Raw genomic sequence first — 20,671 nt, 5'->3', positions numbered from 1 at the left:
ACATTCAATAATAATGCTTTATAAATTTATTTTTAAAATAAAAATAAAAATTTAAAAAATACTATTCATTTATTATAACTTTAAATTTATTCACTTGCACATTTCAGTCCCATCACTTCAATTCTTTTTTAATATTAAGAAAATAGTTTAAATTTACTTTATAATATGAGATAGAGGCTGTACAACAAATCTATAAATTGTCACACGGGGCCAAAATGAAACATTACAAGAAAGTGGGAGCCAAAATTAATCTTTGCATAGTTTACAAATGAAAACTAATATTTCTTAATTTTTATCCCTAGTTCTTATTCTTAATCCTTTGTAAACACCAGCGGTGATTACTGTTCATCCACAGCAATCTTAATCAGATGCTTTAAATGTTTGTGGGCCTGTGGTTTTGTTGCATCCTTGTATGGATATATTTTCGGGACAATTGCTGAAAAATCTCGTTAGAAAAGAACTTATACTCGAGAATTAAGTCAAATTTAAAGAGAAAATCTAATATTTTATTTATAAAATAATGTGTTCAATTGATCAAAATGTCCCTATGGCTATTGTAACACTTTCCAAAAATAATCACATTTTTATTCTATAGAAATAATATATAAAAAATAAAATTATAAAAAATAAAAATTATATAAATATATATATAATGCATAATAGATAGTAGTGATAATATAAAAATAAATAACTTAACACCTAGATAGCAGGTATTTAGTTCATATTTTTGTAATTCCTAGTTCTCTGGTTTATAGGTATATGTATACACACACACACACATCACATGGGAAAGGGAGAAAATATGGGAGTAATTGATGATGATGTGTACAGTTTTGGACACTGGTCATTCTATTAAAGATGAGTACTTGGCTATTTTTTTATATCCTAAGGCTACACGTGGAAGCAAGATAGAGATTTAAAGCTTTGGAAAAAATAAAATAAAAAGGAAAGCTGTCTGCACGTGACAAGGAAGAACTAGAACATATGCCCAAACGCACGGGAAGTTATTTTGACGTATGGTTTTATGTCAAAGTTTGATTTTAATTTGATAATGGTTGAATGATATAACTGTTATGGATTGGGAGAATGAAGAGTTGGTGTGAATGATTAAGTGATTGGTTTTGGAAGGAAAAGGTTGTTGATGTTATTTAATTTATATTTCGTGAGATGACCAATTAAGGTTAGTTTGTTTGATATTATGTGTGTGTGTATGATTTAGAAGCTAATTATCCGTGCAGTTGATTGTCGAGTTCGAACAGGAAGATGTGAAGGTTAGAAAAAACGAAGACGTCTGTTTCGAAGTATTTAGAATTTTAAGCATAGTTTGTTTAATTTTTGAAGTTCATTAGGTGTGCAGTTGATTGTAGAGCTTGAACAGGAAGATGTCAAGATTGGATAAAATGAAGACGTCTGTTTGGAAGGATTTGGAGTTTGAAGCATAATTTGTTTAATTTTTGGTTTTAATTTTTTGTAAATGTGTTCTATAAAAGGCTACGAAAATAGTTTTTTGTTGTAGTTTTTTTTTTTTTTAGGTTTTTTTCTTCAGTTTTGCGTAACGTGTAGCATAGTGAAAATTGAATTGCAAGTGAATCAAGATTTGTTGAAGTAGTGATTTGTTGATTGATTTGAATATTGAGTAATATGTAGAAGTAGTAATTATACTTCAAGCGTTGTGATGCGTTGGTTTTTTGAAACTTTGTGTTATTATTAAATATGTTATATGTGTAATGAGATAATTTTGTGTAGTAACTTAATGTTGTTTAATTAATTGAACCCAATCATCTTTTTTCCCAACGATTAATTTTCTCCTAATTTTATTTATGATGATTAATTTTCCCAACGTGTATAGGCAAACAGACAAACACAAAGTATTGCGGTATTTGTTATGAGCGGAGGTTTATTTATTGGAACAGTATATTTTTGTGTATTTTGAACATTTGATTTTAGAGTGGTATGATAAAAAAATTTGGAGGACAATGTTTAATCAATTTTGAGAAGTATATGGAAGAAATATTAATTTCTTGAAGTAACTTAGTCATGGTTAATTAAGGAGACCTCTCTTTTTCTTTGTTGTACACTTATTTCGCTTGTCATTTTATTTCTTTGGGTTGTGAATTAAAAATGTGAGATTAAATTATGCAATTTATACATACATAGGCAAACTGACAATGACAAAGTATTGTCAAATTTTTTACGATTGGAGAGTTATAATTGGGAGCCCCAATTTTTTTTCTTATTTCAGACAGTTGATATAATATTTGCAAGTTATAATTGTCAAGATGTACGACTGCATCTATGTTATTTATTTTGTTTAGAGAGGCAACCACTTTATTAATTTATCTTGTAGAGACCGTAACACTTATTAGAGTTGGACTGAAGGTGATATAGAGTTGGAGAGCAAAGTCTAAGCAGGCACTCTTAGGTTGTATTTACAAGTCTTAAGTATGTTATTTAATTTAAAACTGTCGACGTGGGTATTTTAAAATATGCCATGCATTGGTGGCGAGACAGCAAATTTGAGAGGACGTGAAATACTTTCTGCATGTGAGGAACAACAAAGATAAGACTCCAAGGAAAAGACAGAGAGCATAAGTAGGCAATTTTTACTGATAGTTGGCAAGGTCATAAATGCTACAGATTAGACAGTCTACATAAAATATATTGAGCATAAGTTTTGAAATAGTGACCTTGCACTACAAAAAGGAACTGTAGATTAAAATGGAAGTTTTATGTGCTACAAATGGAATTGATTTGTCAAGAAGCAAGGAGATCAGTGATGATTGGGTGGACTTCAGCTATGTCTTGAGTGTCCCAAAATACACGAGTGGCTGGGGAGAAGTTTGTCAGGATCTTAATTTCTTGAGAAGAACATGGTCGTTAGTGTCAATTGGTGCTCTGTATTTAAGAAAGTAGAATGCATGAGAGATTTATTACCCTAAGGCATTTGTAGCCAAGCATACTGAATGACACACTGAAATGGAGGTATTTTGTTTGTTGTTTTGTAGTCTTCCCAAGCAATTTTTGCATTTTCTCCTTGAAGCAAGTAATGCAGTGGACGGTGTCTTAAAAAGCATAATATATTGGTTTAATGGCAGAATAAACTTGAGTGAGATAAAATATTATTAGAGACTTTATATTGTAGGTGTAAAAAGTCGAAGAAATCTCCACTGTTCATCTTTCATGGTAAACTCTAGCTGAATGATATCTAGCTCGAGAACTTTTGTCAAAGAGGGCCTTGCGATGCTCATCAAAATGCCGCTGACATTTGTGAAGGCAATAAGATATTGGGTTTGCTAAAATTTTAAGAAGACAATAGTGTAGTTCAAAGGACATTGCATATTGTGTAACTATTGCAATCTAGTCATAGACCCAAGTTTGCATCAGGTTTTTTATGCCCTTGAAGTGGAATGGATGCTCATTCATGGCGATGGGATCAATCATGATCATTGTTGTTGGATGAAATAGGATGTGATAGTTGGGATGAATGCCTTCACCATTATTGCGTATGGAGACTCCTTGTATGTAGTAAGTTCTACCTTCTTCAAGTTGGTAGAAGAACCTGTGCATTATTTGATGTCCAAGAATTGTTAAAGCATATGATCTCCCTATATAGACGCTTGTTTAGTTTCATGGTAAAAGTTTTTTATTAACATGCAGAAGAATGTATTGCTTGGCACATGACTATCGAAGACAATAAGGTCGATGGAAATCATGTTTCTCGACCAGCCATTGTTAGCTTGATAGACAGGAACTTCAGATCTATCTACTTTGATGCAAATGTTCCATGGGGTGTCTAAAGGATGAAGGTCACTCAAACGACAGGTGATGTTGTTGTTTATGGGTGGAGGCAAGAGCAGTTGATACAAAACTACAAGAGTAAGAAAGGAAGTATTTTGATCGACCAGAGGAAGCATTATTAATAAGGAGAGGATGGGCAGTTGAGTTGGTGAGGTTATTTAATAGAAGGTGATGCTATTGTTATTAATATTGAGGTATGTTAGTTAATTAATGAAGAGTAGAGTTGTTAAGTGATAACAAAAACAAAGGATAGGAATGTAGCATGGGAGGTAGAGTGAGAGAGTTTTTCGTAGTTCCAGTATAATATATTTAATTGAAATGTTGGAAAAGAAATTAGTTATACAGTCAAGAAAGAATAATTAAAAAAGACTATTTGCATGAGTGTTTAAAAAACATTATCTGCAAGACTTTGTATACTATAGAAAATGAAATAGATAAAATGTAGTTAATAAAAAATGAAAGTGAGATTATTATTATTTTGGAATATTGAAGAAAAATTTGAGTATTTGAACACATTATTAGTTTTATATTTTTATAAATGTTATGTTTAATTTATTTTAATAAGTATTTTTAAAATTAAATTTTAAAAGAGATTAGCTTTTTGTTTTTTTTAGATCATTTGGGTATACATTGTTACTGTTTTTAATGAAATCGTTTTTGGAGAAGAAATTAAGGTTTACAACAAAATGTACCAAGATAAAAATTCAAGTAAGGAAGAAAGTAATTTGAAATTAGTGAAATGTGGTAATTAAAACCCATGCAACTTTAAGTGTAACATAACCAACATTGCAAATTCTGTTTTTGAGAAGATAAATTAAAGAGAATAACAACTAAACAATCCGTTAGTGTATAAGTAAATTCTTGATATGAGAAAATATTTGTAAATAATGGTTTGAGCAACTATATGTTAGGGAAAATCTTTGTTTTTCTTTTGGGTTAATAAGCAAATAGGACCCTGAATTCTTGTTTGAAAATCGTCTTGGACCCTGAACTCTTAAAATATGAAAAATAAACTCTAAACTTTTAAATTCATAGCAAAATAAACTCTAATCGTTAATTTTTTAACACCATGACTGTCCATGCAAGTACTATAACAATCAAGGTTAAATTTGTAGAAAATAAACCTTGAAAAGTACCTGTATTGACAGTAACGGTGTTAAAAAGTTAACAGTTAGGTTTATTTTGCTATGAATTTAAAAGTTTAAGGTTTATTTTACATATTTTAAGTGTTTTAGGTCTAGGACAATTTTCGAGTAATAATTCAGGGTCCTATTTGCTCATTAACCCTTTTCTTTTTAAGCAGATATATCAAAGAAATAAACATACTGTGGTTAACGGAACTGTAAAATGCTTTGATTGCTCAATGATATAAGATAGATCACTAAGGAAACAATCATAAATATTTTGTAATATATATTAGTATAAATTTCATGTTTAATTTAATTTAGTTGAGATTTAAAATGTTATATATGAAAGGTCATTAATATTTAGTTAATATTAAAAAAATTTTTTATAGTTATTTTTTCTCTGTTTCTTATTTAATATAAGTTTGAGTGGCATAAGTTTAAATGCTAAAAACTAATGCATTGTAATGACAAGAACAGAACTCTAAGTTACTATATAATGTGCAAGTAGTTGAGCGATAGAGAGTATTCTTACAATTTTTTGTCTATGATTGATGACAAATAATTTTGCATACAACTTGTCAAATGGTTGCTTTCAGGTAGAAAGAGTAGAACTCAAGTTTTGGAATATTTCCTTATAGATGACATTTGTTGTAGTAGTCTTTGCTTGTTGATTGGAATCATGAATTAAGATGCGCAGTCCACTTCTTGCTTTGACTTTTGACAATGCAACATAGAGCTAGCCATGAAAGAAAACAAGTTTAGGTAGGTAAAAGACCAACATTAAGCAAAGATTGTCCTTGACTTTTGTTAATTGTCATTGTAAAGGATAATATGATTGGGAATTGTTGTCTTTACATGATGAAAGGTAATGTTGTCTTAAAAGGTTCATGTTAGTGTGATGTAATAAAATTTCTTGGCTTTTATTTGATCCATTAAGTGTGATTGCTTTAAGCACATGCTTGCCGAGGAATATAATTCTAAGTCTTATTCCATTACATAAGCCTGATGGTTGGTTTATGTTTCTGACCAACATGACATGGGTTCGAACTTTTGAAGTCAATTTGTAGGGAGGTAGGCTAGAACTATTGATGGTGTTCAAGAACTCAATTGTATACAAGTCATTTATTGAGTCAGTGCTTTGTGCAGACTTCGAGATAGTATCAGCGCTAAAATAACTCACTACTTCTCCTGGTAATGAAGAACACATGTAGTTGTTTACCTCATTCACAAAGTCCATTATTGAAGTGAGAATTTCTCTGTCATCAAAGTATGTTGAGTGATGGAGGTTGAATAAATTAAGGGTAAGTGCAGTCTATAATTACTTGCATCGGGTTTGTATAATTTGTAATTAAAGATCTTCTAGTATATTAATTTCTGCAATACCATAATTTGAAAGTCATAACTATCTATCACCTACATCAAGAAGCCAAATTACAAATGTCTTTATTTCTAATTGATTGGAAAAGTTAGTTTGTGAGGACAATAGCATGCTTTTTGTCAGGCAAAAGATAATGTAATGATCCCTTAAGTATGATGAGTTGATAGATGCGTTAACAATGTCTACTCGACCACCTTTAGGTATTACTAGTAAGATTTGTTTAAAGTCTCCCCAAAGACAATACATTTTTTACTGAATGGATGATCAATGTGCATAATGTCTCTTAAAGTTTGTTAAAGGCTTCAATGCAATGTCACTTGATCATAGATGCTTCATCCTATATAATCAAACTTCTATCTTTGAGTGGGTTTGCTAGTGGAGAACTTTGCTTTATGTTGCAAGTTGAATCCTCAGTTATGTCGATAGGGGTTGTAAAACGTGAATATGCAATTCAATCATTAGGCAAAAAAGTTGCTACAATGGCACTTGATGTTACAACAAGTATAATACTATCTTAGGAACGAAGTGTTGAGGCAAGTGCATGCCATAAGAATGTTTTCCCTGTTCCTCTATACCAGTAAACAAAGAATACTCCACCTAATAAATTTGACATAGAAGAAAGGATGCTTTTGAAGATAATCTTTTTCTCTACCGTCAATGAAAGAACCAATTATTAACTTTGAGTATGTAAGGTCTCTCTATTAACATTTAGGTCTTGTAATATGTATTGGTTTTTTATGTCAATTTGTCTATAGGTTGCACATTATGGAAGTGATGGATAGTCAGCTAAAGTCTTGTAATTTGCTTGTAAGATTTGATGAATCTCATTGAGTATAGCTTTATATTTTTCTTTATCACTGAAGAAAAGATCTACATTAAATAATAGATTGAGCAATATGTTTTGTAGTGCTACAATAAGGTGGAATGATTTTATTGAAAAGTAGATTGCAAAAGAAAATGACAATGAATAAGAATGTATTAGTTGAAAAGTATGAATTGATATTGGTCTAACCTGTGACTTCTTGATTGTTGTGGGAGATATGGTACATATCTTCAGATAAGAGATGAGCATTTTTTGCCACACTTGGTTAGGATCTAATAGATAATGACATAAGAGCACACTGATAGAAAATTTCTTGAGGTATATTCCTGATGCCCATTATGTAGCCTCTTTAATGGCATCAATATATTCTGTGTCATCATCGAGTAAGGCCATTAAATAGCAAGTAACTTTGAAGGTAGGATATTGAATATTTTCAATCGTTCTAATAGTCTTGAATGAAGTTGGACCTTTAACTTTAGTTAGAAGGACTCATAGGTTTCTCCTGAGGAAGGAGCTACATGAGTCATTCTATTAATAGTAAGGCCCCACTTTCTTTCCATCAATTCCTTATTTTTGTCAAAGACATAGTGATGTGGGAATTCAAGATATGTCAAGGTTTGTGCATTTAGATCTATCTTGTTCAACTTAATCCATGCCAAGAATTGTGATTCTTTGATGCAAGGCTCGTTGAGAACTATCTTAGCTTTTTGATTCCCTTTGTAAAGCACTGTTTATTGATTAGGTAGCTAGAAATTTAGCCTTTCAATAGATGAATATCGGTGATGAATCTCAAATCCAAATATTTACCAAGTTGCTTCACATGAAGAAATGTATCTGAAGTCATAATAATGCTTTATTTGATCAAAGGTTGCTCCAGGATTTGCAGATTGGTTATTATTGTATATTCCTACAATCACTCGATTAGTGTCTTTACTTATGTACTTGAATAGGTACTTGATTGATGTGGACTGATTAGTCTTTTCAGTATTAATTTGTGCTTAGAAGAGTTGAAGTAATCTTGTATTGTGTGGGATGACATAACGATAATTAAGTGGAATTCCTTTCTTTTCAATAGTTCTACTATCATTTCTTCTTCAATAGGTAGGAAATCCATTATCATTAATAATACTCTTCTTTGAATATTTTTAGGGAAGAATTTAATACACTTACTTTCCTTCATACATAGTGATTTGGGTTTGCTATGGCCGCATATACCATGTATCATAAAGGAAGACACCAAGTCATATAGAAAAGGTTATTGATCTTTATCTAGGATTTCAGCAGAGATGAGTTTATCAAGTTGATCTTCTATTTGAATTTTATCATACTGGTCTAAGAACAAACAATGTGTGCATGTAGCAAACCTCTTTTTTGGAATTCAATTATGTATATCTTTGTAATGTTATATAATAGAGATGTAAATAGTTTGTGATGAATGGTAAAAGAATGCTAAGGCAAGAAAACAAAATTGAGTGTTTGAAGTTTTATCAGCCTTTATTGTGCCAAAAATTTTCTCTTCCTTGATAACTTTTAGTAGAGCTTTAAGTTTGATTTTGAAAATTCATGCAAAAATGTCAAGTCAATTTGATGGATGTAAAGATTACTCAAAATAGAACCTTTAAATTTCTGGCCATGCTAGATTATAAGTGAAAGTAATGAAAAGGTCAGGATACCCTACCTTTCAGTAAATAGTCATTGCAACTTGATAGTTTTGAATCATATATCTAGCACCACCAGTGAATGATGAAGGTAGAATAACTCACTTTCCAGTTGATGATGCATTTGTTTCTCCTCTGAATAATGCATTTAATAAACCTTGATATAAATCTACTCACAGTTCTTCTTGGTGTGTTCTTATGTTGTCAATTTTTTAGGATTCCATCATAATAAATCCATCAACTACAAATTATTGGAAAAGACGCTTGGCATAAAGGATTGTGAAAATTTCACTTATTCTTGTCATTAATCTATAGGCTAGATATTCTTTAATTGTCACTGTTTTCTTTTGTCATTGTTCTTGTTGTTGGAGGTCTAGTGGTTCATATTTGAGTTATATCACTAAAGCCAAATGGGAATAGAAGAAGATATTGGAGAGGTAAATATGAGTAGTAGAGCTTATCTATTCTTTAAAGTGTACCACATGATTTTCTAATAATGATGTCCCTTTTGTTGTAAGAGTTATCAAAATCACCAAGAATTAGTACTACTACTTCTGAAGTTGAAGGCATGTTATATGTTTGATGATCATTGGATTTATTATTGATCAATCATAGCCTTTGTTTGGTGTGTTGTTCTATCCTTAATAGTTCAGATGCTAGCTTGTACTCTTGTATATAAGGGTTATGTTCATCAAGGCAGCTTTTGATTAGTTGAACTAGTTCAAGACTTAGTGTATATCCTTTCTCATGTTTGCTGCAATGATGATAAGGTTTCACAATTACAATATATGAGTACATATGTATTATAGAATGAAGAAACTAATGCTTTCAATAATTTACCTCACGGGTTGTGATGCGGTTGGTAATCTTACTCTCTATGTTATATATATAGAGTTGAGAGTAAACAGGTTTTGAGCCTTCCAAAGGGAGCAAAGTGCCTATTCTATAGTAGTTTTGTCTATACAAGACAAATGCATATGGTCCTTTGCCTAAGTTAATAGCATGATGTATTTTTCCTCTCATTAATGTGAATGAGAACATATATATGCTTTAATGTTGGAGAGGAAGTTTGAAGAATGCTCTATTTTTCTATTGAAGAAAAGGGTGGAAAGAATTTGTGGTGGAGGCTTTAATTATGGCATCTTAATTTTCCCATGGCAACAACAAATTAAGAAGATAGGCTTTAAAGATGTTCCAATTTATGCCAAACATTTAGTGAGCCATAAAAAAGATCCACAGTTGATGCATTTGTATGCTAGATCTCCATGGTCAATGTATCCTAAAGAAGATATATATGTTATGATCAGTAAGTGAAAATATTTGTTAGTTTGTTGATGCTGACATGGTGAAGTAGTTGAAATGTTTGGCTATTTTATAAATGTATACGTGTAGTAATTTAATTGGAACATAGCCAGAGACATGTAAAAATGCAAATATGCCAAGTTGATAAAGAACCTATCATTGTAGTAGCTTGTAATTATTCATTAAAGTTATTGGTTTCAATAGGCATTTGTTTATCTTGACTTAATTGATGATGGATGTGTGCAGAATTCACAAGATAAATTAAATCTATGTGAGAAACAAAGATATTTATTGGATGTGTAGTGAAAGAGTAATAAAATATTTCTTAAGATGTCATGCTCAGTTTTGAATGACATTTGATTGTTACCTTGTGTAGAACTTGAATTGAAATGTTGATCATACTTAATGTTGTTTTGTTTGTTAAATACATGAGATACTTGATTTTGAAGTTGAGTTCATTTCTTGGTTGTTGTAGCTTGAAGAGTTGAACTATTCTGTTGCTCTTATTTCTTTAGTTCTGCAATTATGGAAGACCAAATGGTAATGATTTCCAAGAGTAATACTGATTATAATTGTTAAAATGATTAGTGCAGTGGTTGTGAAGGTAGATAAATATTTATGATTCAACCTTATACTTTATTCTGCCTTGTTCCTTATTGCTTTAGATTAAGGAATCAAGCACTTTTGAGTCTTGGGCATAGATTTTTCAATGCTTGATCTCTTCCTTTGTATCGAAAATTGTTAATGTGAAATTAGTATGATATGCATAGAAAGTCTTACATAAGGCTATTATACCTTGAATATTGGTGATATCTTACAGAGGTTGTGAGCTAGGAGTTGATCCAATAATTTATTGGTGGCAACCATTTTCCAGCATGTAAAACCTTTTGCTATTAACTCTTGTAACCATTAGATGAGTTTACTGTGAATGAATAACAAAGGATATGTTTATTGTTTTTCTTAGTATGAAATATTACATAATAAAAATGTTTGTTAAATGTAGATAATTGTCAAGTTTACTTAGCAGATTACCTGGACAATGTATTTTGAGTGGTGTAAGACTTGAGAAGTTTGACAACAGAAGATGCTTGTTGTGTAGTATGTCACAAAGATATATAAATTAGTTGTGGCAATAGTTGTGGGAAGAAAAGAGAGTTAAAAAAAAGAAGTAATAAAATTAAGCTAAATAAATCCAGAGGGTAATTGTTAAATATTTCTTGATGGTAACAGTAGGTAGAGATAAATACATCAGAGTAGAAGATTTGATGCAGTGGAATTTGTATGATGGTGGAAGCTATAAGATGAGCATTATTGATTACAAAGAGTGAGCTAAATACTGGAGCATAGTGGAGACACTGAAGTAAAAATGTTATTGTGAGCTCTATGTTTATCAAGTTTTGTATTGTGATTTTTAATGGAAAAAAATGAAGTAAAGTTATATATTTTAGTGGTAGAAACTTGTAATAGAAGCTGAGGTGAATTTTTTTTTTACTACAGGACAATAGCTTTAATACAAGAGACTAAATATTTTTTTTTTGAATTGTTGACAAATGATTTCATGAAGTTGTTAAAAAGAAGTGTTATATGTTGGTAGATGTGCAATAAAAAATAAGGTACAAGAATAATAGTAATGTACTATTATTCATTTATTAGTGACAATTGAGTTTTCTTTGTGTTTTTTTATGTAAAAGACATGAGTTAGATATATTGAATGTTTGAGTATTCTTTATGTTTTTTATAAGTATATAGTTTATTGTTGCTATACATGTAATGTACTTATGGTTTCTGTTTATTGTCTTTATAGTCTTAATGTTTACCTTTTGCTATCAAGGTTGATATATTGTCAAATATTGTAAAGGATGGACATAAATATTGAAATAGAACAAAAGAGGTTTGAAGATTGAAATTTAAAGGATCAAGAGGAAAGAGCTATAAATTGATGTAGAGAATTGATTACAGTAGAAATTATAGAATTCTAATTCACAAAATGCAAACCTGAATAGTTGATTACATAAAAGTCAGATTTTTAACAGTGAATTGATGATTGAGATCATTGTATAAAACACATAAATGAAAAAGTGAACTTAATATGGAAATTGTTAAAGCATTTGGAATAGACAATCTGTAGTTAGTGCATTATGAAAACCTGATTTATTATGTTTTTTTGATCATTTTCCTAGGCTTTGTAATAGAGAAAGATAGTGTTGCCATGTCTCCAATTCCTGGATCATTAGATTCTTGGATTTCCTTTCTGTAGACATGTCTTTTTTTTCTTTTGTTGTTGGTATAGTGAATAATGTTGCAATGGGCATGTTATCATTATCTTCTGTCTCTTGTGCTAGAGGAATATTATCAAAAGCTATAGATCCAACTGGTGTTAGCTATAGTGGTTCATTCTTTGAAACCTGTAAGAAAGTAACCTATTGGTATTTGTCATTGATTTTGTCATGAAGAAAGAGTAAAAGATTTTGAAGTTTATATGCACAACTAGTTTTCAAGTAGATAAAAAGGAAGAAAGTAGGAGCATAATTTTCTTAGGCATTTATTTAATTGCACCTCTTGTTTTGGAATGTTGTCCATGGCAAAATCCTGCATTTAACAATAAAGTTAAGTGAATGTTCAATAGTTGAATGGTGAGTATAAATATTATATAATATATATATATATATATATAATGAATGGTGAAAAACTGGTTCCACTATCCATGAGAACTTGGATAGTAAGTCCTCATCATCTGTATATTGTGAGACACTTAGGCTTGTGCTAGGATGGTCGATGTTGTATTTTGTTAGCCTTACTTTTAGCAACACATCCCTCTTAATGATTTTGTTAAGTTGTCTTGGAAATGAATGGAGTCTTTTATCCTTCATACATAGAATAGAAGTAAATAATGAATTAAGGTGCTAAGATTCAGTGATAGGTGAGAGAAGTAAATAATGTAAGTACATATTTTTCACCTCTTTAAGTTTTTCCTTTTCTACTGTTGTTGTTGTTTTGGACAACTCAATTGCATGCTTGTCAAAAAATATAACAGAGACGCTTCCCGTGCTATCACAAGCTAAATAGTGGACTTGAAATCTAGAATAAGAAATACGGATTAGGCAATATGGAGATGGTAACGTTGTGCTATGAGAATGAATGTATAGACACAATGGATAGAAGTAATAACTTTCTTTTGGAACAATATTTGTTATGTAATCCTTACATAGAGTATAATATTTCTTGTCATTCTTATCTTATGGTTTTCTTGTGCATTTGTCACAACCATCATATGTCCATCCATTTGCTGTTTCAAGCTTCTTTATAGTGTACTTGATAAGGAACTCGATTTCTTAGAAGATATTAATTTTTTTTCGATATGTTTGAATGAAAATTAGTTGTTTTTATCATAAATCAAACATTTCAGTCATTTCACCTTCTTGAGAATTGTAATATGTGAAATTGGAAATTTGTCTTTTACATTAAGAATAGAGGAGTAGAAGATTGACTGGTTCTTATTGAATTGTCTAAGTGAAAGTATGTGACATTGCACTTGATGACTATTACAAGCTATTCATTATGGGAAAATTGAAGTTAGAGTTAGTATTCTATATTTTGCATATTAAGTAGACAAGATTAAGATCAAGAAATGAAATACCTTTGAAGTAATTCTTTTGCTTCTAGGGTATCTAGATTAAATGTTATCTTGGTTGCTGTGTATGAATTAGATATCTGGAGGTTTCTTGGTAAGGTCATTATTTCTAAGTAAGTATGATAAAGAAAGAGTATTCTATTGGTTTTGTAGACATGGAGTTACCATGGTTTAAATAATTGTATTAATACAGAGACAAAATAGAGATTTAATCGATGTACCAATGGCATAATTAATCTACATAAAACTTTTTTTTAATATTGACCCTTGCAAATTGCATCAACATAATTATTAGGGGATTAATATCATCTTGCTTTGCCCAACATGTTTATGCAGCAGTTTCTCCCCATAGAAGGAAATTAAGCGAAACATCCTTAAACAAAGATGGAATAAAGTAATTGAAAGAAGCTATTAATGTAATGATTTTTAATAAATTATTCCTCTAGGGAAAAGAAACAACATATTATTCATCTGCCAAAGTATAGGTCAATTGACTTTGTGGTCCATTATTAGTGTTACATTTAGTGAGTTCGCCAAATGATTTTAGAAATCCAATGACATCTAGAAAAATTACATTAGAAAAATTGTGTCAAGTGAAATTTAATGTAAGAAAGTATGGAAACTATTAATTGAAATATGCAAACCAACAACAACATCAATTTTGAGTTTTTTATTTTGAAAATCCTCTTGTAGCTTGGAAAATGTAACGAAATTGAAAGTGTTGTCTAGAAGGTCAGCACTATAAGGTCTTATGTTTGCATTAGTATGGAATTGAAGTCTCCAAGGATGGAATGTTGGTCTGAAAGGCCATTTGTTTAGAAGGATTGTGAAATTCTCAATGAACATGATATCTCCATTTGATAGCTCTCATTTATATTGGTCATGCAACTATTTTTTTGGAACTTCAGCATGGATCTTGGTGCCCTATGACAAAGAAATATTCAAGAGGAAAATAAATAAATAAATAAACAAATTGGACAAAAAGCAAGAAAGATAGAAGAATGACCAAGTAAAAGTATTAGTTGTGATTGTAACCTCTTCATCTATAAGAACAAAGGTAATGGAAGCTGAAACATCCTCAAATTTTAAACTTGATTAATTAAGCCTGAATGAGAGTAATTAAGAGAATTAGTGAGGTGTGTGGCCAAATAAGTCTAATAGGTGTGTTTGATTGTAATTTCAGACTTAAATGCAGGTTTAAAGAAATTTGGGTCACCCAAGAATGAAAAGAGAAAGAAAATCAGAAGGGCAAGGTTTTGTGCCACGGGCTATGGCTTGAGGATGAGCTACCACAGTGCATGTATGCTGATATGCTTGGGGAAGACTTCTCTGTGCCATGAGCCATGACGTGTGGCCACTTTTTTGCAGAAATAAGAACGTGAAAATTGATATAGCAGAAGAGAGAAACAGAGGAGAGATGAAAGAAATGAAAAGAACAATGTTAGGGCTTGAGGAATTCGAACATTGAGAGTATATTGGAGCTAGAAAACATTTGAAGTAAGGTTTTTAAGTCTAAATATTCCTACCTTCTTATATTTTCTTGATATTAGAAGTTAAGGTTTGGTTGCAAATGATGATTTTTGATTCGTATAGGCTATAAGTTTGAATCCATTGATTTAAATAGAGTTAATGAGAGTATATTAAGCTAATGAAACCTAGTATTTATAGTTTTATGATGGTTGGTGGTTGGGGAGCATTTAATATATAAAATTCCACCATAAATACAATGGTTGGGGCAATGTGGCTCTATTAATGGCTTTCTAAGAGTTCAGTAAAGTTAATGTGAGTTAAGGGAAGCTCAGAAACCCTACGAGTATTTTTATATGACTAGAGAATGAATCTTAGAAGCAAAAAAGTGTTTAAGTTAATAGTGAAAATTAGCCCAAAAATGGATATTGATGAATTATATTATTGATATTTGTAGAGTAATCTTTTAACATTATTCAAGCTTCTTGGAAGCTTTGGAAGTGAGTATTTGAGGGGTGAAACTTTTAACTTCTTAAAGTTTGAGGTAACCAAGGGAATTCTACTTTGTACTTTTGTGTGTTAATTAGTTTATTGATTAGTATTTAATAAATTTAAATGTGTGAACTTGGATGAAATGTAAGTGTGGCATGATTTGCTTGAAAACCCACTATGAGGTGGTTAATAAATGAAGTTCAATGATTTGAAAAGTGAAAAGTTCTATGATTTATGAATGTTTATGTTATAGAGTATAATAATGTGAATATTTAATAGATGAGTTCATTAACATGTTTCCTTTAGAGTTCAATGATGTAGTTTGATAATAAAGTTCAATGAGTTTGTGATATATGAAGTTCAATGATTATATATAAATGGAGTTCTATAATTGTGTGTTTAGAAAGTTCAATGATTGTGTTAATGTGGAGTTATATGAATAATTGAGAATATGTGTAGTGAGAATATAATGAAATGATTGAGCATGTTGAGTGTGAAAACTTGTATGCTGTGAGTTATTACATTAATATGCTTTGTATGATCGTGAGAGGCGGGAGTTCGCCTAAGAAGAGGAGTATATATTTAAATCCACGTGGTAAGGCTCCCATTTGATCTTGATGGTTAGCTTGGATTCATTTTATACATTGTCCTACTTGTTCAATGAGAGACTGTCCCACTGGTTCAATACTCGAACATAACTAGCTATCCACTTATTCAACAAGGAAGCTAGTCTAGGGAGGATGACACCTCATAGTGAGGGGGGAAGTTGTGACCCATAAGTGAGATGGGAAGCCTTGGTTAGGTAAGCTCTCACAAGTATTTTGGCTAGGGTAGTCTCAGTGTATAGACAAACCTAATGTGTATATAGATCACAATTTTGTGTAAGAGGAATAAGGAGGATATAAGGAAGGTGAGATCATACATATAATGAAAAGGACACATGGTTATTTGTATTGTGACCCTAATGAAATAAAACATGTGATGGTCATTTTTTTATAAAATGACATTAATATGATTAATATCTCATGGGTATGTATCATTATGAATGGGACTGTGAAATTAAGTTCCCTAACATGTTTTATAATTTAATTTTGATTACCTTTGTCACTTGCATTTAAATTAATTGACATACATTAGTATAAGTTAGTTGGACTTTGATTACTGAGTGGTTGTACTCACCCCCACTATCTTCAATATTACATAAAATAACTTAAGAGGACAAGGCAGAGGAAAATAGCTAAAGCCATAGGATTATCATTCTATTAGTAGGCCTTCTTTATTTTGAGTATTTATATGTATATGATGAATGATATTGCCAATTAAGACTAATCCTTTTGAAACTTACTTGTATTATGTATCTTGTGAATTATAAAGTGTATTTTCAGCCCTAGTGTGTATGCATGTGATTTTTGATATTTAGAGTAGGGCGAAAATATTAATATAAGTAAGAGTTGAGTATAACATGTGATTTTATAGAGTATGTAATGAATTGTGAGCATTGAGCTCCCTTATTTATTTTTGAGATTAAAGGTTGAGCATTAACAAAGTGATTTATTAGCATTATGAATGTGGTAGTGCGTTGCATAGGTCTATTTTAATCTATTGTATGTGGTCTAGGTGATGTCTATGGCTTTTGGCTTTTGGCATGTGGTTTGGACACTTAGTTTTATGAAAATTGATGAAAAAGTGTTAGTTTTAAAATGAGCGTCCAATTCTTGAATGGGAAATAATTTGAGTGTGAAACTAAAGCCATTATCTAGAGCTTGCAAAAAGCTTTTTGCAGACACCTAGATCATGTCAATCAAACAATGAACAGAGAAATGGGACATGTCAAAAGTTGCCCTAAAAGCTATCAATTTGACAGCAGAACATTGCTATCACGAAACATGCAATTTTCTTTAATGCATTGTTCAATGAATTGCGGCACACGACATAAAGGCTCACAAGCAGCAATGCATGCCTCTAATTCTATAGAATTTAACTGTTCCTTGATATTAAGAAAATGCATAGAGCTTTTTAATGATCCCATACTTCTGCATAGTTATAAAGCTCTGATTTGTCATTTGTATGACCTTTTGAGATGATTTGAATCTTAAAAACTTAGGATCCCATCTTTATAAACCCAATTGTGGATTTAACAAACTCATTAATTACTTTGAGTTAACCTTAAATTTGGTGAGAATTTGAGTTAAACATATAGTAAGTGAGTGAGAAGATTATAGAAGCAAGATGATGGGGAAGATATTTATGTAATTGGAGAAATTTTCTAATCACCGTGACAATGATTGATGAAGCTTCTTTTGTATCATTAATATTCCTTAGCAATTCTTACTCCTTATCAGCTATCCTGTATAAATGGCAAAGTTAGTAATGAAGCTAAATATTTTTAAGATAATGATTGAATTCAAGAGATGTAAGTTTGGTGGGAAAAAATTGATCAATAGAGTATATGTGTTGAAGATAACTTCAAATAGCCTTAACGAATGCATGATGTTAAAAGGAAGTGTATATATTGATAATTAATGATGATACATTAGATATAGAGAGAAAGAGATTGAATTGTTGAATGAGAAAAACATAAAAGATTGAATTGTTAGACTAGAAGTTATGGCATGAAACTAGAATTTTAGAAATGAAAGAGGAAGATTTTGGTGGTAGAAATTAATTTCATTGAAAATTTAGAGAATGAAGTTCGCAAGTATAATATAAAATCAAGTTGGAGTGAGATATGTGTTAAAGATAGAGTTCTTGGTTAGAGTACAAGAGCATTGTACATAAAGAACAACAAGCCAAGATTGATAATTTCGGCTGTGCACTGTGGTTGAAAGATTGCAAGTTGATTAAACAAGTAGTAATTGAGGAAATCTCCTATAGTAGTTAGGTGATGTATTTTGAAAGAGTTATATGTAAGGAAATATTCTAAGAGATATTTAGATTTATGTTTTTATGTAAATGAGATATTTAGCTTTTTTGTTGTGAAAATCAAATTCAATAGAAGTTTTGGATTTCAAAAATAATTAGCTTGAAAGAAAATGAATGTAGATATTGGAAATGACTGACTTGGTTTAAGGTTTATGAACTGTGTGAAGTGGAATGACACCATATTGGCATGAAGAGTTGCCTTGAAATCTACTGATGTAAGTTTAACTGATAAAAATGGTTGAATTTGTTATATTAAAGAAAAGTTTTTTCCTATCGACGAGAGACAAAACTATTTTGCTGCCAAGGCAAATAAAAGTGAAAGAGCTATAAGTTAACTAAACTTGGAAGATTCATTTGTAATGAATTGAATAGAATGTCTAAATTTCATAAGCAATTATGTCAAGTTAGTGGGGGCATTTTGGAAATTATGTTTTCATTTGGCATGCGAAAGAGTAACTTAAACTATTGGATGGTTTCATTGTTAAATGTAAATTGGTTGGATTGAAAAATTTAATGAATTGTTTAGGAGAAGATAATGATTGCAATTTACTACCACAAGTGATTTATGATAGTTAGTGGAAGAAGTACAGTAATTTGAAATGAAAATATGTCTATTTAGAACTTGAAATCATGACAAGATAATGTGAGATATTTGTAGAGGCACAATTTATAGATATATTACAATTAATTAATGCCAGATATTTGTAAAGGCAAAATTCATGGATATTTGGCAATTCAAAATACTCAACAAGAAAACATAAGATTAATTTATAATGGACACTTTTACAAATAGACTACTATATCTAGTTAACTATCAAAGTGCTAAAAAGTTATATGTAGAATTAAACTATCTTTACTAAAAAGAAATAAAATATTATTTGACATGGTCTTGTAAGCACTATCTTTATTCTATGGCTATTGTAGCTTTGATTCAATCTATTGTGTAGCAATTCAACATCAGTATTTGAGCATCAAATATGACTTTTGTTATAGTAGAAAAGCTAATTGCAACTACTTCAACTATCATAAGCAATAAAAACAGTCAAATGGACATGGAAGAAAAGAAAAACTATTAAAGGATCTTTAGAGATATAACCTCCACAAAGTAACTCTATAGCATAGATCACTACTAACATTAGAGGATTCTTTATGACATGATACTTAAATTCATATGCTGCAGCAAGCGCACTCTGACCATAGAGATAACAATTGATTTTTTGAAATTTGCAAGAAATGTGAGATTAAGATTCAAATGAAGGAATGTACGTGCATGATATCAAAAGTATAATAACGATTAATGTGAATCTTGAATAGTGAGAATGAGCTAGTAAGTGAACTTTAATGCTCTCTACATCAAGTCTAAGGAATTAAGTGCAATTAGTCGTTTATAAATATCTACTAAAGGATAACAATATTCAAGAGTGAGTAAGAGAAAAAAAATGAAATAATGAAGTGTTGAATATGTAAAAAGCAATTTAGGAAGGTACCATGAGCAAACCAAAGTTCTACCTCTCAAGTGTAAAGCTCTTATTAAGATATTCTATGTTAATCAACTTGAAGGAGAATTGATGCAGAACAGACAGACATTCTTGTGCTATAGTAGTTGGTGTCACATGAATTTGATATTGACAATAGACCTCGTCTTCCTAACATGCAACACTAAAGTTGGTAATAATATAGCATTTTCCTTTTTTAAATTTAAGCAATAGATGTAGAATCAGTCACTCTTGTGTAACAACTGCTTGCATGCGTGTCCCTTAAATTATGATCATGATTAATAAATAGTTTAATAGTGGCCTATAAGCATGTAAATGTAAAGTTGTTGATAAAGAGCATACACTTGGTGGTCAATGAGAATGAAGTCTAGTAATTAGAGTCTGTTAAAGAACCAATGCCAAAGATAAAGTGGATGAGGATATGTGTGAACAAATAGTCGAATAACATACAAATTGTTTGTCCATAGATGCCTGGAGTAATATTGTTAAGGAAAGAAAACCTAGATTAACCATGCAAGAATGGGAGTAGGACATGTAAATAATGAAGGAGAAGACAAAAGAGAAAGCAAATGGTAAT

This window comes from Prosopis cineraria, unplaced genomic scaffold (genome assembly GCF_029017545.1).
Source record: "Prosopis cineraria cultivar Desert tree isolate PC_DT_omini unplaced genomic scaffold, ASM2901754v1 PC2, whole genome shotgun sequence".
Lineage (NCBI taxonomy): Eukaryota > Viridiplantae > Streptophyta > Magnoliopsida > Fabales > Fabaceae > Prosopis > Prosopis cineraria.
Note: the sequence above shows the minus strand (reverse complement) of the source record.